At 43.1% G+C, this 24,070-nt stretch overlaps 2 protein-coding genes across 4 annotated transcripts in view; one reads left to right on the forward strand and one right to left on the reverse strand.

Moving 5' to 3' along the window:
• The window catches only part of RSPH14 (radial spoke head 14 homolog), a 551,562-nt gene that overhangs the window by 261,371 nt on the left and 266,121 nt on the right, over window positions 1-24,070 (reverse strand). The gene's annotated exons all lie outside the window — the stretch shown is intronic.
• Window positions 1-24,070, forward strand: part of GNAZ (G protein subunit alpha z) — a 303,422-nt gene that overhangs the window by 119,372 nt on the left and 159,980 nt on the right. The window lies entirely within an intron of this gene.

The following is a 24,070-nucleotide window of genomic DNA, read 5'->3' on the forward strand; positions in this document are numbered from 1 at the left end:
TTGGAAATGTTTATGAAGCTTCGTCAAATGGTGCCAAAGTTATTAGCAAAGCTATATACATTTTTAATACTCTTTTAATGGTCCATTTTAGGAAAAAAGCCAGCCCTAAAATGGACCATTAAAAGAGTATTGAAAATGTATATCAAGACTCAGCGTCTGTGTGTGAAGACACTAGGAGAGTTGTCTAGTTTCTTCGATTTGGATGGGATTAACCTATAAAGCGGTGCTTTTCCATATTGGACAAAAAAACTGATTTTCTACCCCAGGTTTGGGTGATGCTCTTAGGACAGGGAGCATTTGGAAAAGCACGCTAGAATTTTAAGACTAACTTGTGTGGTGAATTTAGGATTGGTGCTTTTCTTTTCTTCTTTTTGACAGGTCCACTGTCCAAAGTGTTGTTGTATAAGAAATAAACATGTGATTAGTTCGGAATAATGTCCTCTGTGTGCTAGTCCGGGATAGTGTCCTCCTGGGCCTAGACCAGTCTCTACAGGTTTGATCAGGCCTCTGCGTTCAACTCCCCGTGGGCAGTGGTCCTCTGCTCCTTGGGGCCCCCTCACACTTCCCGGGCTTCCACCCTAGGTGCCCCCATCAGGCAACAAAGTCTAGCACCCTGTTGAAGCCGCCCTAGCGGTTCATGTACTGGCAGTACGTATGCTTCTGACATTGATGGCTAGGCGTTGACGGAGCCCATCACCTTGCGGCCCTTGTTCAAGTCGAACTCGGCAAAGCCAATGATCTTAATCATCTTGACCTCCTCCTTGGTGCGGCCCTCCAGGTCCTCCTCCATCAGCTTCTTCTTAGCGGGCTTGTGCGGCCGCGCTCTTGGTTGGCCTCACAGGGGAGCTTAACGACAAGTGGGGCTGGCGAGGGGGGTGGGGTGTGTGGCGGCAAGGCTTCAGGTAGCGGCTGCGGTGGCGAGGCTTCCAGGAGTGGCGGCGGTGGCAGTCGCGTTCCCAGGAGCACAAGCAGCTGCAACGGCGCTCTCTAGACCGTGACCGGCTGAGGTTGCACTCCCTGCGGGTGGGCCGGGAGTGGCTCCGGCAAATGGCTGGGAAAGTCACCAGGGGCGAGAGAGGGCTACAGCGGTTCAGTGAAAGCACTGGTATCCAGTTAGCGCTTCCTCGACAGCAAATGACCATAGAGAGCAGAATGGAAAGTTAGTGCAGAACTGATATCACTGCAACATTTGCAATGATATCATTGCTGACAAAACTGTGCATGACGGGCAGAGTTATAGTTACATTAGGGCACGAGTTATTGTTACATGAGATAAGTGCAACTTGTGAATTTCAATTTTTGAAAAATTTAAAACGTTACGTTATCACTGAAGTTTTCATCTAACTATAACGTCACTTTAACCTTTGTTTGTTTTCAGTTAACATATATTTATATTTCTGCCTTGCACTATGACAGCATTTTACCTGTTCAGGTGCCAGTGTTAGTGGGCCAATACCTTACTTTACCAATGTATTTTTATTTCAAGTTTTATTCTTCTTGCCATTTGTTTTTATGGAGTGTTTGAACTATGTCTTTCGGTTACAGTAATTCTAAGCCAAAAGTTATTTTCTCCCAAGAAGAATCAGATTTTCCTGCGATGTGCATTAAAACTAAAACCTTTTCTAAGTATGCCTCCCTGCTCGAGAACCCCATGCTGTTATATTTAAATTATATGTGATGGTTAATTTATTTTTAAATGTAACATTTCTGTTAAAGACTACCTCGTTGAGACAGTGGCATTTTTTTAACTTCTTTTTACTATTTTTGCATGTGCTTTTCCATACTTGTGCTCATTTCAACACAAAAAGAGGAAACATTTTGTCATAAAAAAGCCTTTACTACCAGCGCTCACAAAAAGAAAATATTTTTGTTTAACAAAGCCCCAATGGCTATCACACCCCCTCCGGCCAATACCTTAATTAACTATAAATGTGCACAGCCCTCACCTGGAAACGCAAAGTGCTTATTTGGATTACTGATTAATGCACGTTCACTCATTAAGCCTGTCGTAGACTTCAGGGAACTGCTTGTTAACCGCAATGCGGATATTGTAGCCGTGACATGGAATAGTCTTCTCCAGATATTGTCAAGGCGTTACTTTCCGACTATTTGCTACACCATGTTATTCGCCCTTTGAAAGTTGGGGGAGGAATACCTTTGGTGTGCAAATGTGTGCTGCAGCTGAACATCTGGGAAATCAGCCTCTACCAGACTGTGAATTCTTAGGTTTGAGCATCACGATGAACCATCAACTGGCTATGTACATAGTTGACTGACCCATAGTAGCAACACTAACACATTTCTCTTGTTCCTCCAGAAGTTTGTTTCTGTTCATTTCAAACATTCAGGAGTAATGATTTTGGCTGATTTTAATTTGCATCTAGACAATGCCAATGATAGACAGACCAAAGGACATAAGAATATATGTAACTCAATTCATCTCAGGCCAGTTGCCGCCTGTTCCAAACACACCAGAGGCGGCGGCCACACACTGGATCATTTGTTTTCCCAGGAAGCTGTGGTCTGATTAGCAGTGGCCCTGGTACGCACATTGACCGATCACAAGGGCCTTTATTTTAACTGTAATCTCTGTACGAGCATTACTCCCTCCCCTGGCAACTCCCTGTTTAAACTCAATGCCCCGCAGCTTGCACAATGATTAGAGTCAATCAGGTCACCTTTTATGGCAACGTTGTAAACATGATAGAGCAGTTGAACTCTTAGGCAGAATAGGCCCATGTTGTAATCACTCCTATTAAGGCCATTAAGTCCTAGGAAAGCCATCCCCTAGCGCCATGGTACTACAAGGAATTTCACACGGCATAGGGGTACTGTAAGAAATTAGAATGACTCTGTAGACACACGTACTGTCCGCCTATTAGCCCGAACTATATAGCAGAAATTAAACTATTAAAAAGCGTTTGTCAGACAAGCGTGATCAAATTACTATCATACACAGGATCTCCAATTCAGCATACTCCTTCAAGGTGTTTTTCTCAATTTACCAATCTACTGTACATCCACAGGCGCTTAGCACTTCTCACTCCTACCCTACAACCTTCTGTAACACTCTTTAGGCAGTTTATATGATCAAATATTCAATTGGATTGGTTCATCCTTGCACCCCACCCTTTTCCCTTGAGGCATCTAACCTGACCTCCTCCTTGGACTGGACTACTTTGGAGGAACTGTCTCTAGATGACATCAAGATCCAGCTTACTGCCATATCCTTGGGTTCACTTAAATATATTATCCCTGAGACGGTTGTAAAAACGATGTCACCTACTTTTCTTTAACCCCTTCGACGCTCATGACGAGCTGGGCTCGTCATGAGGTAGCCTCCTCGCACGCTCATGACGAGCCCAGCTCGTCATGTAAAGTGCGAATCCGTAAAACCCAGCGTACGGGCGGAAATCCTACCGCACGCATGCGGTTAAGTAATTCGCTCAATTTGTTCTAACTTATTATCTTCGGGTTTGGTAACTTTCCAGACACCTGGAAGCAGGTGTTGGTAATTACCCTTTTAAAGAAGGTTTCACTATACCCTATTTTACCATCAAATTACTGACCAATATCTTTTCAGCCCTTCCTCGCTAAAATTACGGAGAGATGTGCCAACCAATAGCACACAACTTTTTGGGGGAATCTTGTGGCCTTCTTAACTTTCAACAATTAGGTGCTTGATCAGGATTAAGCATTGAGACCGTGTTGATTGTGGCCACAAATGAAATTGGGCTTACGCTAGCTGAGTGAGAGATTATGATTCTCAACCATCTTGAGCTCTCTGCTGCATTTGACACGGTTCCCCAGGACGTCCTGCTTACAAGGATGGGAGAGATAGGCACGGGGGAACCATGCTGCACTGGTTTAGTGTTATTACGCAGACGAATAGAAGCTGTTCCTTTGGCCGCATCAAAATCCACCTTTAAACCTGTCCCATGTAGTGACCCCCAGGGATCTTCCCCAACTCCCACTCTTTTCAAACTCTATGTTGCCACTCTTGCTAATCTCGAAGCATATTTTAGACTGTAGTTTTTTTTATATGCTGATGACACCCAAATCATTTTTACGGTTAAATGCTCCCTTTTTGAGGCACAAATAGTAGCATAATCATATCTGGTGACATTTTCTACCTTGATGAAGGAAAATTCCTTCAGCCTAAAAATTTCAAAGGAAGAAGTGTTGGTTTCCGGTAACCCAGTCCCGTGGTCCTCACACTGCTGGCTCAGTTTCTGTGGCTCTTCACCTATCTCTATTGAATCAGCCATAACCTGTGTGTGATCTTCGATTCCAACTTATATTTCAGGAACCATATCTCAAAACTCACATTTACCTGCTATTTTATGTTCAACATACTTAAGAAAATCCCTCCCTTACTACCTTTTGTATATAGAAAGATTATAGTTCCTTAATGTTATGCAGATGGAAAGACAATTACAACCCTTTAAATACCCGCCTTCATACTCCAATGACTCACAAACATTCAACTCCCACACAATGCTGCCGAACAATTGATTTACAACGCTTCTACTTCAGCAACTTGGTTACTCCACTCCCTGCATTGGCTACCACTCTCTAAATGCATCATTTTCAAAGCACACAGTATCTGTCACAAGGCTTTGTTACTAACACCTTCCAACACCTATCTGACTACTTTGCTTTCTACATACGTCTGCACAGTTTTAGGTCCTCTCATTCCTTATTCCTAAACATCCCCCATTTCACAAAACGTGTACGGGTGGACACGTTTCTTCAATAACTTTTCTGAGGAACCACCATTCTTTCGATCTGTGTTCACGATCCAATGTAATCCAATTTAATCCAAATGCATAAATTACTGAAGACTCGTCTTTTCTCTCTGGAATTTGGATTTCTATCTTGTGTGGTCAATTTAATATGAGCGCTTAGACACACGTTCGAGTAATCGTGCACCTTATAAATAAATTACCAAAACACACAAGTAATGCTTGCTTTTTCATTGCGGCCACACAGCAAGCATTCGGTGTGCTTATCCTTCACTTTAAATAGTGTTGCCCGGCCTCTATTCTTGGTTTTAAGGGTGTAGCTTAGGGGTTTCTTCCATTTTCTTCTATTTGCCTACAACCACGAAGACAGTGATACATAAAGAGGACAGAGGACCTGATATACACAGGAGCAGAAACAGCAGTTGTTTAACCATTTTCTGTCTGTTTCTGTAAGTCTGATGATTACATACGTGTGTCTGGTGACTGCATGGGTGTGTTTGATGATTCTAGGTCTTTGTCTGGTCACTGTGTGTGGGTATGACGTTATCCCTGTGCTGTGTGATGGTATGTGTAAGTTTATTGCATGTCTTTGTCTGGTAATTGTGTGCATCAGTGTGTGTCAGGTAATTTGTATGCATGTGTGTCTAGTGACAGCATGCATCTGATACTTGTCTGTGTTAGATCATTGTGTGTGTCTGGTTGATGCATTTATTTTTCCCTGAAAATTGTATGTTTTTGTTTGATCATTGGATGTATGTGACTTGTGTGTTTCTAAGCGTCTGCGTGTGTGCATGTGTGTGAGATTAGGTCTGCCTCTTGTGATTGTATGTTTCTTGTGACTGCATGCATTTTTATGTTGATTGCATGTCTTTATCTGGTGATTGTCTCCATCTGGTGATTGAATATGGCTTTAGCCGCTACTTGCATGCATGTGTGTATTATTGTCTTGGTGAATATGTGCAAGGTAATTGAATGTATATCCTGATGATTGTATGTTGTATCTGAGTATCGAAGGTATGTGTCTGGTGACTGCATATGTGTTTCCGTCTGATGATTGCATGCTTGTATCTGGTACGTGCACGTGAGTGTGACTCGTGATAATATATTTTTGAGATGATTCTACATCTGTGTCTGGTTATTTGATTTATGCGTCTGGTGACTTTGCACATGTCTGGGGACTGTGCGCGTGGCTTTGTATATCTGTTTCTGGTTATTCTATATGTGTTGTCTGGTTGCCTGCTCGTATCTGATGACTTTAGTGATTGTGTGTCTGTCTGCTTACTGAATGTATTTTTTCCGATTGTATAGCTGAGTCCAATAATTGTTGGTCTGGTGACACAGCTTTGATGAATGTGTTTTTGTCTGCCCATTATGTGTGTATGTGTGAGGTAGACTGTGTGATGCGTGTCTGGTCACTGACCATATTTCTCAGACTATTGTCTGGATCTGGTTATTTGATGTAGGTGAATATGTTTCTGGTGAGTATGTGCCTTTTTCCGGTGGTCAGTTTGGCTGCTATTGGTTTGATGCCGTTATTTCTGCTTGGTTAGTTTGTGTGTTAGTTAGTGAATGTTTAAGTGACCAGTGCGTAGGCTCTTCGGGCCACTAGTTGAGGTCTGTAGAGGTATATAGATAATATTTTCTGCATGCTGGCTTTTGGTGACTGTGTTTCCCTTGTGTTGCTCAGTGTGCGTGTGGAGGCCAGGCCTCCATCTGGGCATCACTAGAATGATCCTTTTGTGAGCATGATTCTCAACATTTCCCATAGCATGCTGCCATGCCTGCCTTAGCCAATCTGCATTGTAGCCCCCGTTTTAACTGCTTTACATTAGAGTGGTCTTTCGGTTTCACTATTTATAAGACTGGTCAACATGGACACAGATGAAAGTCAACTAGTTCGATTAACAGACAAAAGACTGCCACATACACATTTAGATGGACAGAGACATTTTTTTGTATACTCTGATTGGCTGGCTGTAGGGAAATTACAGGAAAGTTGTTCATTTTGTGTGTTGTGCTACAACCCTGCTATGATGGAAATGTGCTCCTCACTGGCTATGGTGCTTAAACACGTGCTGATGAATGCATAGCACAGCTTGGTTGGACAGTTTTTCCATGGAGGATGCAAGGGGAGAAAAAGACCATGACCTACTGGCAGCGCATTGGAATATAAGGGGAGAGGGGCATCAAGCGGTGTTAGATGTATGAGCAGAATGGGGTGTACAAGGGATGTACAGCAGCATGCTTTCAGTATGGCAAGAATGGTAGAGAGGCCATGGACGTATGTGAATACTGGAATAAAAACTTTGTACAAGTCCCTTTTGGGTGCCAGGAGTGATGTCTAAAAGAGGGTGTTGGAATGATAGGGGGAGCAGGTTAGGCCTTTTTTTAGGGAGGCTGCTATAGTGCTCCAGTTTGCCGAGATCTAAAATATGTGCAAGGTTCTTTGTCGAGGAAGTGTGGTTGACTCATGCAGATGTTGAAAAGGTGTTAGTGGGTAGCAACAGCATTTGAGAGGATAAAGACGGAAACAAGCAAGAAACAGAACTGTTCCCTATGCTTCCAAAAGTGGAAGATGTTATATGTATGCCTCCATAACTCAAGAACCCCCTAAAGGTACAACCACATACCAAATTAAACAAATTGAATTAAACAAATTAAAAATGTAACATACAATTGAGTCCGTTTTTTAAAAAAATTGTACAATTTATTCCATACAATGCATTGTTAATATTCAAATACAGTGCCACACTATAAAGTTTAAAAATGTGTCAATTCACATAAAGAACATTAAAATACAAGTTGTCGACGCAGCGTTTCGGTTTTTATGATGACACCTTCATCAGGACAAGTTATATTTAATAAAAGAGACATCCAAACAGATACATTAATCACATAAATCTTTTTAACATTTTATTTCTTCTCCTAATTTGTATTTTAAACTAAACATTATCTAAACATTTTTTTAAAAAACAGTACTTCTGGGCACATTCACTGGTATTAGCTATGTGGTTTTTGGTTCTGAGTTATGTAGGGCCATATTTTCTAATAACAAGCTATATAAAATGGAGTTTGTTACTATAACTCATGCACTTATGTACTGCTACTATACATACCTTCTTATTTGAAAACCTTTTGGTTGTTTTATTCAATTTTCAATTTTGAAGATCTTCTCTTAAATTTCAAATCACCTCCTTATATTTGGGTGCTTCTGTAGGTATAATATGATTCGAGGTTCATCTTCTTACACATATACCTTTTTGGGAGTAGATAATTAGAGTTCTCAGTATCTACCACTTAACCATTGCTCTTACTGTCCTTATTGTAGGGTTTCTCCGTCTATTACATGGAGTCTAATTACCTTCCATTTTGCTGTGATCTGTGTATTCTTTGAGGTCAAGGGAGCCACCGTAATTATGATGATTTGTAGCTGCATCAAATAATAAGTAAATATGCCCTTAGTATTTTTGATTGTAGTTTTTTACTTAATTCATTTTTATCAGAATTGGAACACACTTACCCTTAAATTTAGGGTTTTCTGCCTATTGGACTGCGCGTTACTGGATTTTTTTGGATGATCGCGATGTTCTCCTGGTTTTTCTTGTTCGAGCGGTCTCTTTTAATTAGCCAGCTCTAGGATATAAGGCACACTTAATTTAGTATATGTCATACTATAGATGGCATTTTATGTCTTGGTTGTTATATAGCTCTGGGGCATGTTTTTCTGAACGAAAAAAGCTTTTCCTTGCTACTCTCGGTGATCGTATTTAACTCCTTGTTTTCTCTATGTTACTTACTCACAGGGCTGTTAGGAGATGTGAGCAGACTCTTCAGCATACGAGCTTTACCGCGTCATAAGCCTCCTTCTATTCGTTCGGTAAATTCACATGGATCCATGTCCAAATGCGGCGGCCCACTGATTTTTGAGAAATTAAAAGAGTACTAAGGTCTAAGACTCTCGTTTAAATAAATATTTTACAAAAACTTTCGAATAGTCTAGAACCGCCACTATTAAAAATCAATACGATGTGGATTTACCGAACGAATAGAATGAGGCTTATGACGCGGTAAAGCTCGTATGCCCTTAAAAACACAAAATAGTAGCGAGAGCTGCCTAGTAAGTATAATTAGGCTGAAACTAGACATCCTTGTTAAAAAGGAGAGCTTACCAAGTAAAGGAAGAGTCTGTTCACATCTCCTAACAGCCCTGTGAGTAAGTAACATAGAGAAAACAAGGAGTTAAATATGATCACCGAGAGTAGCAAGTAAAAGCTTTTTTCGTTCAGAAAAACATGCCCCAGAGCTATATAACAACCAAGACATAAAATGGCATCTATAGTATGACATATACTAAATTAAGTGTGCCTTATATCCTAGAGCAGGCTAATTAAAAGAGACCGCTCGAACAAGAACAACCAGGAGGACATCGCGATCATCCAAAAAAATCCAGTAACGCGCAGTCCAATAGGCCGAAAACCCTAAATTTAAGGGTAAGTGTGTTCCAATTCTGATAAAAATGAATTAAGTAAAAAACTACAATCAAAAATACTAAGGGCATATTTACTTATTATTTGATGCAGCTACAAATCATCATAATTACGGTGGCTCCCTTGACCTCAAAGAATACACAGATCACAGCAAAATGGAAGGTAATTAGACTCCATGTAATAGACAGAGAAACCCTACAATAAGGACAGTAAGAGCAATGGTTAAGTGGTAGATACTGAGAACTCTAATTATCTACTCCCAAAAAGGTATAAGTGTAAGAAGATGAACCTCAAATCATATTATACCTACAGAAGGACCCAAATATAAGGAGGTGATTTGAAATTTAAGAGAAGATCTTCAAAATTGAAAATTGAATAAAACAACCAAAAGGTTTTTAAATAAGAAGGTATGTACAGTAGCAGTACATAAGTGCATGAGTTATGGTAACAAACTCCATTTTATATAGCTTGTTATTAGAAAATATGGCCCTACATAACTCAGAACCACAAACCACATAGCTAATACCAGTGAATGTGCCCAGAAGTAGTTTTTAAAAAAATGTTTAGATAATGTTTAGTTTAAACTACAAATTAGGAGAAGAAATAAAATGTTAAAAAGATTTATGTGATTAATGTATCTAATTGGATGTCTCCTTTATTAAATAGAACTTTGTCCTGATGAAGGTGTCATCATAAAAACCGAAACGCTGCGTCGACAACTTGTATTTTAATGTTCTTTATGTGAATTGACACATTTTTAAACTTTATAGTGTGGCACTGTATTTGTATATTAACAATGCATTGTATGGAATAAATTGTACACATTTTTTTAAAAATGGACTCAATTGTATGTTAAATTTTTAATTTGTTTAATTCAATTTGTTTCATTTGGTATGTGGTTGTAACTTTAGGGGGTTCTTGAGTTATGGAGGCATACATACAACATCTTCCACTTTTGGACGCATAGGGAACAGTTCTGTTTCTTGCTTATGACTCCTTGTCCCTGATTGGACCTGTAAGGAGACCTCCTTTCTTTCTTGATAAAGACGAAAAGACACTAACCCTACAATACATATTGGGTGCAGCCGGTGAGGAGGGGAAAGGAAAGATCATGTTTGGAGCGAATGGTATGTTATTGATTTCCTTGCTTGGCTTGAAGGTGAAGTACCTCCTTTTAGTTGTTACGGTAGTCAGACAGCAATAGTACTATATGCAGGATCTAAAATAGTACACGTTTCTCTGAGCTGAGGCCACACTACTAGTATAAACCTTGCTGCTTGCCGCCCGTCAAATACATTCTGATTCATATCATTACACCCTGCCTTTTTACTAGGATCAGTAATGTCAGTCTCTACTCCATGCTAGAACCCAATTTTTGAGCTGTTCGTTTACTACTACTTGTTTACGATCACAAATTGCTGCTATTGCTGATACAAAATGTCTGTAGTGCAAAGACCCACCTGAATTTTAAGTAATTACCCAAAACGAATCCTTTAGAAATCTTACATGCAGGTACTCCATCAACCGAGTCCACAACCGCACCTCTTAATGAGTCCACAAGCAACCCCGAAAGATAGAGTTACTCCTCCCAGCCCAGGCGAAAAGCTGAGAATGGTGCTTTAACCATACTCCCGTAGCAAAATTCACCACATTTTGTCAACCATATAATCCCTGTGTGCATGATTTGGGGAATGTGATGATTTCCATGACTAAAAAGAGAACAGAATCTACTCGTATATGTGACTCTAAGTGATGTGTCTACCATTCCTAATCTTCAATTCAGCAGTCATTGTTCCTGACCAAGTATTGTTCTTGGTATAATTAAAGGGAGCAAGCAGAGGCAAATTATCAATTTCTGAATTTTGTGTGATTCTGAATCATTTACATCCCTCGAAATTTCTGGCCCTTGGTAATATACAGTCTAATGCTCCATTATCCTCTAAAGAATCCCCTGTAGAATGGGCTGGCTTTTAATGTGTGAATCTACTGCGTAACATACTAAAATACTTCTCAAAGCTCGAAAGAGATATCTTACCTCAACCATTGGGTTCGGCTTTATCAAATTGGACAACTGGAATATCCCAGGCTTCATTGACAAACACACTGAAGCCAATAAAGTAGTTATGTAATGCTTTGGTTATCATCTAAGCCTTACAGGCTATTGTCAGAGGGACAGTGATATTATTCATTGTACAGTCCTCTACCATGTTATGTTAAATTCCATGTGCTAACTCTGTACCGCCATAAAGTTCTTTGGCAGTAGATAATAAATACTACTATTACTCGTCATTTGCACTACACCATAATGGTAGCTGTATGAGCCAACAACCCACCCATTAAGTGTATATATTTTCAAGCTCACAGAATGCTGCACAGTGACTTCAACACAAATCAGCAATCCCTACATGGATCGACTCCTTGTGAACGCCGTTGCCTCTTGGGAGACGCCTTCTTAATTATGTAACGGGGCCTCCTGTACTTAAGGTTCTTTGATAGACAGGCAGTCAAATGAGTAACGGAAAGATACGCAAACCTCACTAGTAATAAGTCTTGAATCCCAAGATGTTCTAGGACAATAATGTTAGTTCTTGGTTAAACTTTTTGATCGTAGCACACTTTGATAGTCCCTTTCTCAGAAACTCAGCAAACTGGGATCAATTAATGTATAAGATAGGGTACTTCCATCTTGATATAGAAGAGGAAAGACTTAGTGGTTTGAGAGATGCCTAGAGCTAGAATTTCAAAGTAAAGCAGAATTGATATATTCTGGTCGGTATGTGGCAGGTGCGCAACATCCATTGGACTCACCGGGCTTCAGCCCCCCCCCCCCCCCCCCCCCCCCCCCCCCCCCCGTCGTGTGTGGCAGCCCTGGATGAGACAGATCCCAGGCACACACAGAGCCGCACCCGAGCGTTTCACAGGTCTTTAAAAGACCATTTGAATGTTAATTAGGCCTTGCAGTTGTTTCACCCCTTCTAAGAGCCCCTGCAGCTCCACTCTGCCTACTGATTAAAGGTTCAGCCCCCCTCCCCCCCCCCCGAAATTCTTTCTTAGCCCTCCCCCGAAATGTGGCTGTAGTTGCGCCTCTGGTATGTGGAGATCAAGGAATGTGCCATGTATATGATGCCCTTATAAGTAAGGGTGACAGTAAAATGGCTTACTCAACAGCACGTGAAGACGCATGAGAGTCGAGGTCAAGTCGGGGGAGTATGGAGGAAAGACTTTTGTGATAAGCTGTTGTTTCAAAGTTCGACATGCCAGAAAATGTGAAATTAATATATTGCAAATCGGAGTGCCAGGAGCTGCAGAGATATTTGGTAAACGGCTAGTTAGAATTCAGTAAAAGAACAACGTGACAAGGCAAACAGGCTCCAAGTCAGCAAGAAGTAATCCTTCCTACCCTAAGTGCATTACCCTCCCCTTGAACTATTTTGAAACCGATTTTAGCATTTCTAGTTGTGGGGCTGCACAATCTGCACAGTTGATCCAAATGCACGTAAATTCGTGTACAGGCACCAGAAGCCCACCTAAGCTTGGGAGCAGATGTGAACATGTATGTGAGTGTGCTGCAGGTATGTGTGCACAGGTGCTTACACGCATGTTAGATAAGATCTAGGTGTATCTGTATGCAGGATAATATTTGGGCGTATCTGCCTGGTGTTTGAGTGTGGGTGGGTGGTACAAGTTTGTGTGTGGCTGCTGAAAGATGTGGAGGGCTAGTACAAGATGTTTGGGGTGTAATGTTGTCTGCTAGGACAGGCGGGTGTCTGAGCATTGGATTTTATGGAGCTAACTTAAGAAATCGCCCTATTTCCATCAAGCATATCTACTAGTTGTGCTTGTTTCAGTGAGCAAAACAGTAATTCTAAAAATATACATATATTTTTTATATATAGACATACTTGGCAGTAACGATAGGCACCCTTTAATTTGAGAAGAATGGATTTAGCTAAGTAAATGTTACTTTGCTCCCAAAATACACCTTTTAGAAAAAAACTGAAACCTGGCCTAGAAAAGCAACAAGATTTATTGATCAGAACACGCCACAAATACTTTTCAGGATATATTTATTATTGAATTTTATATTTCATGTTTTTTTAAATATGCAACCTAATCGATCGGATTGGTCTGTTCTGAGTAAAACACTGAAATTCGAAATGAACTGTAAACCAAAACAACATTGACGGAGCAGCTGGTTTTTGGATTTCTATTTAAATTATTTTCTGAAGCATTACTTGCTCTAGCTCGGGTGCTCTTATTCGGTTGGACCTAGAAGCTCCCCCTTTTTCAGCTGATATGGGTCACTAAATATTTCCTGAGTCCAAGATACCGAGCTCGTAGGGCTTTTCTATTCTATCCCAAAAGAATATATGATTATACCACGATTTCAGTTACCACGCATGGCTTTACCACGCGAATTTTACCTCGCAAGTGGCTTTACCACGCTGGTATTTACAACGTAGCATTTTACTACGCGTTGCAACGTCTTACCTTCACGTCTTTCTCCACGAGCCCTTACTTCCATCCTCCTTTGAAACAAGCGTCAAAACACGTATACCAAAATAAAAAAAGGACTGCTTTTTTGACGTACACGGCACGTCTTTGGGGGAGGCTCTTTCCACTTTCTTTTAAATTTATGTTCGTTTTTTTGTTAAAGTAACCTGCTTGTTATTTTTGGGGGGGGAGACCCCCCCAGCCCCCCTCCGAGCCCCCCCCCCTCCCTCTGCCCCCCCATGCCCACGCAGATCGACTTGAAGGAATACCACGTCTCCTCCCTAGCCCGTGGTAAAGACGTCGTGGAAGGTACCCTGCGTGGAAGGCACCCTGCGTGGTAAGTGTCACGTGGTAAACGTGAGTAGTGGTAATGCCTTCGTGGTAAATGATGTTTCCCATCCCAAAAAGGTATTTCTATAAATGTTTCCTGTACAAACCAAATGCAGTGTTTGGGAGGGCATCCCCGCGTACCAGCAGCGGCAGCATCATCTCTCTCGTTCACATTGTGCAATGGCCGTCGAACAGAAGAGAAGGTGTGACCTCTGAGGTGCAGGACACGCGCCTCCTCCGTCAAGGTCAACGAGGGCCAGAGTGGCCCGTCCCTATGACGCACGCCGTATACGTGTTCAGCGTGCGTACATAATTAGCAGGAAATAGAGCGCATGTTCTTTTCATGGGGACCAGCTAAGGAGGAGCTCTCCTCTGATGCCACCAGCTGTATTAAGGAGCCAACACCTGCCCCCTCAAAGATTTCACACACCCCAAAAGCTTACATCGTAAGTAGGATGCGCCCTTATATAGACAAAGTTAATTATGTCCTTCTTCTCATCTCATTACTTTCCATTACCTACTACTTTGCATTAAAGTTAACACCTCGTCTCCTTACTTTTCAATTAAGTTAACATCCAGCCGAGGACACGTGTTTCGCCCCAATGTTTTTAACTTGTGAAGTGATACACATACAAAAGCCTCCTCCTATTGCTAAGACCTAAAAAAAATTTTTTTTTTAAATCTTTCACTCTTTTATCCCTCCACTATCCTTTTCAATCGAAATTAACAGACTAACATGTTCACTTCTCAAATTCCATATTAAACTATACTAATATACTACCTAAATAACTGAATAACATATCCACTACTCAAATTACTTCATATTTTTTTTACTATACTAATTTTCAACAGTAATCCTTTATGGGTTCCGGAGTGGCGTGCTACTCGCAAGAAAAGCGATTCAACACCCATCAGGGGTAACAAGTGCTATATGAATGCAAATCTTTCTTCCCCTTTTATCCCTCCGCTATCCTTCTCACTCCAAGTAACTGACTAATATCCACCACTGAAATTACTTCATATTTCACCATATTAATTCACCACTAATCCTTTGTAGGCTTCCTGAATAGTTTGCGTCAACAAGCGCAATATAAATACAAACCTTTGTCCTCCTCTATCCTTCTGCTATCATTCCAAATCCATATAACTGACTAACCTATCCACCACTTAAAATGTACTTGCATGTTTCACTATTCTAATTCAACACTAATCCTCTATGGGTCCCGGAGTAGCTGCTACTCACTGGAAAAGCACTTTGACGCCTCGTCAGGGGTAGTAAGCGCTATATAAATGCAATTACAATACAGTACAATATATCGGCATCTCAATCAATCAATCAATCAAGCAATCAGGGATTTATGAAGCGTGCTACTCACCCGTGAGGGTCTCAAGGTGCTGTGCAGGGAGGGGGGCGGGGGGTGCAGCTCCGGTTCAGTCGAAGAACCAGGTCTTAAGGTTCTTCCTGAAGGTGTGGAGGGTGGAGGAGTGTCTGATGTTGACAGGGAGCTCGGTCCAGACTTTGGCTGCGACGTAGGAGAAAGCTCTTCCACCTGCTCTGGTTCTGCGGATGAAGGGGGTTTCTGCAAGGGCGAGGTCTGCGGAACGAAGGTTCCTCCGTGGTACGTGGAAGGAGACTCTCGTTGAGGTATTTGGGTCCGATGTTGTAGAGTGATTTGTGGGCATGGGTGAGTAGTTTGAAGGTTACTCTCTTCTCAACGGGTAGCCAGTGGAGGTCACGAAGGTGTTGGGTCATGTGTTCATGCCGTGGGGTTCCGAGGACGAGTCTGTCTGCGGCGTTCTGCATGGTTTGGAGCCTGTGAAGAAGGCGTTTGTGAAGTGCACTACTCACCCGTGAGGGTCTCAAGGTGCTGGTGAGGGAAGGGAGGGGGATTGAGCAGTCCTGTCTCATCCGTAAAGTATGGTCTTGAGGCTCTTCCTGAATGTTTGCAGTGGGGGGTGGGAGTTGTCTGATACTGAGTGGGAGTTAGTTCCAGGTCTTGGCTGCAATGTAGGAGAAGGATCTGTTGCTCCAAGTTCTTTAGTAATTTTGTGTGACAACCATGGTCGGGTTGGTATGGCGGGCACTCGGTCAATGGTCGAGGGGCTGGTATCGAAGTTCCAGCTGCGGGCTGCTTTTTTGGCAGCCTGGGGGCCGATGTGGGCTGTGTTTGGTTTGTTCAGATTTCGCCATGGGCCCAGTGGGGCCCTGAGTGGCCTTTCAGGAGGCAGATGGGCATCCATTACCTCCCTTTAATTAACAGGCAGAAGCGTCACTCCCTTTCTCTCGCCGTGCAATTAATGTGTGCATACTGAGCACACATCGGGGGCCAATTAATGTGTGCATACTGAGCACACATAGGGGGTCTGGGCAGAAGTGGCCTCACTTGTTTTCAGGTGTTTATAAAACTTCGCCGAAGCAGTGTTTTGAGGAAAGGCAATATGCAAATGTGGGCCACTTTTTTTTGGGCGTGCCCGGGCCCATTTCTAACCCCAGTCCAACCCTGGTGACAACTAGTGGTAATTACTTGTAGCAAGGCCACGTTGTGGGGCTCTGTGTTTGGTGACACGAAACTCGGGAAGCAAGTGACTCATGAACAGTCACCTACGTTGTACTGAGCACCGACAATCAGGTTCTGGAGAGCGGGCCCCCTGTGTGAAAAATCTTTAAACTGGTTTTCAGTGACACTTCTATTCCTGTGCAAGGCATAGCAAAATCTGACTTTTTTACTGAAAAGGTTCCTCTGAAATTCTCTTGCTTTGGCATGTACTCTGATGGAATGACGTAGATTCGTGCAGACAAACTTGAAGAATGCACACACTTCACTGTTTGCATCATATGTATAGTATAAGTAGACACTTCTACTGACCGTAAACAATGCATCATTAGCATTGTGTGCATAGCGTAGAGTGACACACGCACTCATTTTCTGCCTGGTGTATGGAAGAACCACAAAACATGTAGGAGTGCTCCGAGGTCTTCTTTGTGTGTAAAACTGTCTTTTAGGATTCCTTTCCTATCTTGTGCCTTCCTTCTCTTACCCCTTCTCATTACTTCACACTGAGACTGACTGAATGAAGTAATGCTCCTTTTAGCCAGACCTAATTATAATTCAGCCTAGCTTGTACTAAGAGCTCATCCTATTCCTCATAGGTGCTGCCCAGAATATTGGCACACAAATGCTTTAATTTCCAGTTTCACAGCCAGTCAACCATGAACCAGCTCCCTAGGAGTTGGTGCACAGAGAGGGGAATCACGACCCTTTGTTACTCTGCAGATTCTGTAATAGGTGCTTCAGCCAGACCCAGCATTGACACCCCTCCATGTATCAGGCATCGCTGGCGCGGAAGAACCTGTTACAGTCAACGGCAACCGGATCTCGGAGAACTCTCGTGGTCATTATTGATTTCTACTAGGCTTCATCCTGGAAACTCGGATGACTCAGGCATAACCCCCAGGGGGGCTCGGATGCTGGTATTCTAAGTATCCAGGAACTAATGGTCCTGATTAAATATTCAGGACAGGGTTGGGAGCCTTCTCTTTTAGGTGGACAGGACAACTGCAGCAGCCTCCTTGGATTGCCCAGGATTATCTGCACAAGGTCAAAGAAGACAGAGGGTTGAGGGTGAGGAGTATGGCAGCACGTGGGGAGTGGGGGCAGGGAGTCAGTGAGTCACAGTAGATGCTCAGGCTGGCCCACTATGCGCCTTGAAGTCCAACCATCAGTAGTTCACACCTATGCATTATGTCGAACCACGCGGAATCCAGGGTCATTAGCTAGGATCTACAAATTATTTTTGGGGAAGTCCACCTTTCATCAGCGCTTACACAATATAGTAAGAGCCAACATAAGGATGGCATGGCACTGTTATTTATGGTTTACTGCACATAAAAAACTGAGCAAAAGGAAGCAGCTTGGACACTTGCATCAGAAATCGGAGATTCATATTGCCCTCAATGCACAAAAGGTGACATATTGTGTGCAAATAAAATATCCACAGGCAGAAGTTCCCTGAAGATGACAAGCAACTAGTACCACAGCACTGTACAAACAGTCTGCAGTGTAAAATGTGCTGATTTGTAAATGTTTTTTTTTTAGAAGGTTCCTGTGGAGGGATTGTAAGTGACCTACAGTGCAAGCCCGCATTGGCAAAAGCGCATATCAGAAACTGTTGGTCCAGATGGAAGATTGTTCTTTGATAATTTTAGATCAACAGAAAAGATCCTCCATTCCCCAAGAGGGAGGCAGAAGCCACTTGAAAAGGCCAAGGACCAGTTGGCGGTATCTCTAATAAATCCTTAGATTGGCCATTCCATGTCTCAATATCTTGAATTGTCCACCAATGTCTGCCCTCTAACTTGAAATAAAAGGTGAATCCCTTTTGAGCTGACAGCTGAAACACTCATGGAGGGATGTGGTTTCGGGACGGGGGAAGGTCGGGTCATTTTCCTGAGAAGACACTACAAGTTACCTTTCAGGAGGATGAGGAGGTGGCCTAGGGAACGACCTTTCCAGGCTGGGACAGTGCCTGGAAGTTAAGGGCATCTGCCATAGGACCCGACTTGTAGACCCTGGTAGCCTGCAGCTCAGGGAAGGAAGCACTGTCTGTCCAGGGTTGCCTCTGTGCCAGTTCAAGGTTGCAAGAGGATCCTCAGATTGAGAGCGCTGGCATAAATCAATGGGTAACTGAATAAACTCAGGAGGCACTAGGCCTTCGGTACAGTGGTTTCAACCTTTGAATAGCTGCAAGAAAAACTAAGGGCCTCATTACGATGATGGTGAGACCGCCACCGACAGGCCGTCGGTGACTGTCCCACTGCCATCCATACTAGCAGTCCGACTGCCATCATAATAAGGCCATAGTATGAGATAACTTCACTGCAAGCTAGAGTGAGGACTTCAGAATGATAATTACAGTAGCAAATCATAAGATTAATAGCTGGCGAGTACCTACAGCCAGGTTTTGCAATGTCAGTCCGCAGTGGAAGAACTGCACCTTCAAGAAAGCTGAGTGCCACTGTGTTCGCAGGCGGAGAGCAACGGCGCACCCTTGACAAGGACATCACCTTTCTACTGGCCCTTCTAAGCGAGCAGCCGCGACCCCTCTATCAGATCTTCTACATATGAAGGTGACATTTGCCAGCATGATCAATTTCTACTGAGGAAGGTATTAATTTTGTCATGCACACGTGGAAGGCAGGTTCCCTTGAATAGTCTTTAGAAGCAAGAGAGGCTCTTTAAATATGTATTTATACTTCATAGATTTGAGTAAATACTTAGAACAGTGCTTTTCATAGGAATTCAATATAAATGATGATTGGCCAGTTGATTGTTTCTAATCCACATAAGATCCACTTAGGATAAATAGTCTTTTTGTTTTCTTTTTTAAATCACAAGTAGTTTTCATACTAACTTTTAAATAATGTACTGTGGCCTCTGAATTTCATTTTGCAGTTTAAAACTGTATATAAATTGCTTCACAATGTATCAAATCTTCCTACAGTGTTGAGGATTGAGATAGGCCTGGCATTGCAGCCAACCGGACAGCCATTGGCTCTTTACAGAGTGTAAGTTCATTAACACCAGCAAATTAGCTCTGTAAAGGCCTGTGCGTAGAATGGATAAAAAGTGTTAAGGCTCCGTCCCTCTTCCCCCACAATCAGGCCATTAATCCCTTACTGATACTCATTCTTTCGGGAGGGTGAAACCGACCCTTCTATATTCCTTTTTGGGTGGTTCGCCCTCCAAGGAACAGCTTGCCGCAGCTAGAGTAGTACTTGCGACCCTGCCCATCTACATTGCCTGTTTCGACTATACTAGTGTTTTGGGAAACCCAACTTGTTTGAGTTTGGACTAATCCTTTTGGTTGCAATGGTCCTTGCCTGTCCCGTACCTTGTGGAGTAGGAGCAGAATTCAGCAGTCATAATGTAAAGCATACGGTGGAGCAGTGGGCAAAGCGGACTCTTTGATTCTGCTAATTCAACTTTTTGTAGTGGTCTTTTGTGTATCTCTATTCATTGATTAAATTATGGATCCCTTAGTGTAATTCATTCATCCAACACACGTCATAATTCTCACACTTCAAACGATAATCTGATTGACCATTTAACCGTACATTATTGATTAACCAAGAGCTCACAGTTCCATCAATTGTGTTGAAGAATGGCTTTACCATAGGCCTTCTTACTACAAAGCATGCACATGTAAAGTGAGTCCCTCTTCCGCACAGCAGGTCGTGAGAAAGGGGCCTTGCCTTGGCAGGAAGAACCCACCCAAGGTCGCTGAGGGGTAGCCCCGGAGCCCGTTGTCTGTGAAAACAACACACAGTTCCGGTCTGGGCCTCGGCACATCCCACTTCCTGTTTGTTTGCATTCTCCATTTTGAACTGAGCTGACATTTTGTATTGATCTAAGATAGAAGCCACAGGAACTTGAGCAGGTTTCTCCAGGTGGGCGTACACTTTGGCCCATGTTAATATTTAACTCTAGCGCCTCGTGTCAAACACTGAGATAGGGGCAGGGAGATGGAATGAGAGAGAAGGGTTTGGGAACTTTGTTCTGAGGGCATTCAGTAAGGCTGCCACGGGCCTACGGCAGTCAAGGCTGGTAGCGAAAGACAGCTATAACTGCCCTGGTGCCACTGAACTTCTTTCACTAATGACAGGTACGCGCCCGGGAAGTCTGGAGTATGTTGGTAAATGGGTAGTATGTTTCTCGTGCAGCCTTGGTCAGTGTTAGCATGACACGTGGAGTAGGGCTGGAGAGGGTCCACCGTTTGCTTACCGTGTGACATTCACACAATAATGATTTTATGTGTAATAATCGGATTGAAATCCTCAACGAGGTTAATGTACATACAAACCTATTGCACGCTCTGTACACAGCCCATATCAGACTTTCATTTCTATTGGTGTGTTGGTATCAACGGCTCGAACTGAACCTCCACCAGCGACACTGAATCCACGCACACAGTACGACACCGCTGTGCGTTAATGCAGCTGCAATACGCATTTGTTAGCCCCGTGCAGGTTACAGCTTGGAATCCAACAGGGTCGACAGAGCTATTCATTCTTCAATAAAATGAGAACCACTGAGTTGGTTAATAGCATAAGTCAGCGCTTTATGACTTATGCGATAGAGCAATATGTAATAAATACAGCTTTTATTTATATTGCCTATGGAGTGTTCTCTCATTTATATACTATGCTGGGTAGGAGCAGCCCCCAGGCGTAGAGCAAGCTCATTGTATGGGCATCCTACCTACTTGCGCCCCCTCCCCTCACGCACTAGAATGGTTAAGGCCTAACCTGTGGGCCACAACTCCAACATGGCTGCCAAGAATCAGTGGTGTATTGTAATCCCTCAGACAGCGTCAGGATCCCTGCTTTGAGAGGTACAAACACAGTGGGGTCAATCAGAGGCTTGTCTTTTGATACCCATGGCACTGCCCTGGCTACCTCTCGATTCAGGGGTCATGAAGGAGCCCTGTACGCTTTCTACAGAATCCCGCCTTTATCACTTGCCCCTCAGCGGCAGATATCAGACGAGGACAGGCGGCCCTCCCACTGGTGTCAGCAGGTGTCACAAGGTGCGTGTTATCACCTACCTTGGCGTCCTTGACTACCAGTCTGTCCAGAAGGCCAATTTAAAACTGCCCATGCAGGGAGCCCTGCCATCCCGAGCCTGTCCACAGTACACGCTTACTTCATCCTCTCCATATTTATGTAAAGAGTGACAGGGCCAGTGCCTGGTGGCTTCAGATGACCCTACAACACATGGGTCTTGAGCTAAAGAGATGAAAACTGGAGAAACCGCTGCAGATTATACTACAGCTTCAGCCATTCGATGGCACTTCTTACCACACCTCCCACGTTAAACCAACACAAATGAGAAGCTCTTCATATAACTCTGGGAGCAGCCGAAGGTGATGGGAAAACGGTGCAGCAAGACCATGCCAATAGAACATGAGAGTGAAGAAGCCCAACTCTGTAGAGGAGCTGTAAGAGGGACCAGGCCCTGGCATCTAAACGAAAGGCTGGTCATGGGCATGTCTCAGTGGTGTGGCCACTACAGTATTTACTGCTAATGCCGCTAATCAGCTGGTACAGTAGGGAAAATGGCTGAAAGTAACATCCCTGACTGACAACCAAGTGGCACCATATACATATGAATCTAGATATTCGATCCAGTGATTACTTAGCAGCCTTTATACTCATTGTTACTACCTTCAGCCTAATCCTAGTTTAGTGACTTTTGGAAGCTTCAAAAAGTTAATTGCAGCTGATTGGTTATCTTTGGCTAGAAAACAGCTGATCCAATTCAGAACTGTTACTTCAGTTTCTTAACACCGACAATCCATGAGGGATGAGAAAGGAGATGGTCAACGGTGTTGATTGCTTCAAACAGATCTAACATGATTAGTGTGGCAGTCACACTCCAAACCTCTTTCATTCTCAAGTCGTCCAAGAAGGAGAGCGCATGACCATCTGAGTGCACTCAGATAGGAAGGCTGTCAGTTTTCACCCCTCAGTTTAATGCTTGGGTACCTCTCCTGTGTTTCTCCTGACCCACCAGTGTTTCCAGTCATACTTCTGCCCATGCCCACTCTCGTCTCCCATGTCACCTGATGTCTCATTCCGGCCCTTCCCCTGTGCTGCTGTCATCTCATCGCAACACAGCACCGGAGTTACATGCTCGGGCGGGGAGAATCCTAAGACCCACAAGACTTCAGAGGTGCTCACCTATACTACAGAAGTCTGCTTTTTGTCTCACTTTTCTTTAGCAGAGGCCACAGTAGTGCCCAGTCCAGTTGCCAGTGGTCAGCTGGTTAGTTGCAGAAAAAGCCTTCTCGTAGCTCGTGTCCTGAAGCTTTAACAGGAGGTCAGCCTTATGATCCTTGGAGTCCACGTCTTTGTCCTGGGTACAAGATGGAGAGTAGGTCCAGTCTTCTAGGTCTTGTTAGGTCTCAGACAGCAGGTTCAGTCCTAATCTGCTCTTCCACGGGTTCAGGAGTGTTATGAAGTGGGTACTGGGAGATGCCATGTTTATGCCTAGCACAAGCTAGTAGATGGGAATGACACTGGAGGACGCCCTAACCAATAGGGTAAAAGTCTTCAAGCTAACTCTATCCTCTTTGGGTATTTTCAAAATGGCATAAGTCTTCAGTAGCACTAAATGTAAGTTTTGAGAGCTAGGTGTGTGTGTGTTTGTGTGTGTGTGTGTGTGTGTGTGTAGGGAGTGTACTATAGTAATCCTACTGTCCTCCCACCCCATAACACTAAAATCCAGTTTGAAGCAGCCACTGTATCCTCTACTAAACCAAAACACAGAAGTGAGGTAGAACAAAAAGTAGGGTTTTCAGCTACCAGACAATGGATACACAAGAATTGTTTTGTCATCCGGTTTCTCTCCTTTGAAGTGTGCCACAAGTGTTTTATGAAAAACACCAGTACACCTGTCAAGCAGGTTTTGGCACTCCAGCAAGATTTGACACTGCAATGTCAAAAAGAGTACCACTGTGATAGGAGCCTGCCTGGGTGTAGCAGGAGAGAGAAAGACAAAGGAAGCGGACAGGCAAGGGTGTTAGCTACATCTGCTTGTGACAAGGTAAGCCTCTGTGAAGTTAATCAAGTTCTTGAACCCAGCCCAGAGGCCATCTTGTCAAGGGCACAATAACACCCCCCCACACCCAAGGTCTTTGTTTCAACTCAAATAGCAAGATCACACCTCATCAAAGGGGTTATTTAAATTATAATTACAGGCTGGCAGAAGTGGGAGAGCAAACTGTAGATTAGGCACCAGGGATTTCAGGCAAAGAAAAGGTAACTTTCTAAAAGTTGTTCTCCCTTAATATTTAGTAAACATCCAACTTCAGCATTACATTGGATTTTCAATAACTATTAAAAATTGTTGTTCAATAATTTTTCTAGCTGGATCCATTCGCAGATACAGTATTTAATATTGGATCCCAGTGTTTTCCTGTGAAACAGCCAGCCTTGCTTCGGCAAAATAGCTT

The sequence above is a fragment of the Lissotriton helveticus genome, chromosome 11 (genome assembly GCF_964261635.1).
Source record: "Lissotriton helveticus chromosome 11, aLisHel1.1, whole genome shotgun sequence".
NCBI classification, from domain to species: Eukaryota; Metazoa; Chordata; class Amphibia; order Caudata; family Salamandridae; genus Lissotriton; species Lissotriton helveticus.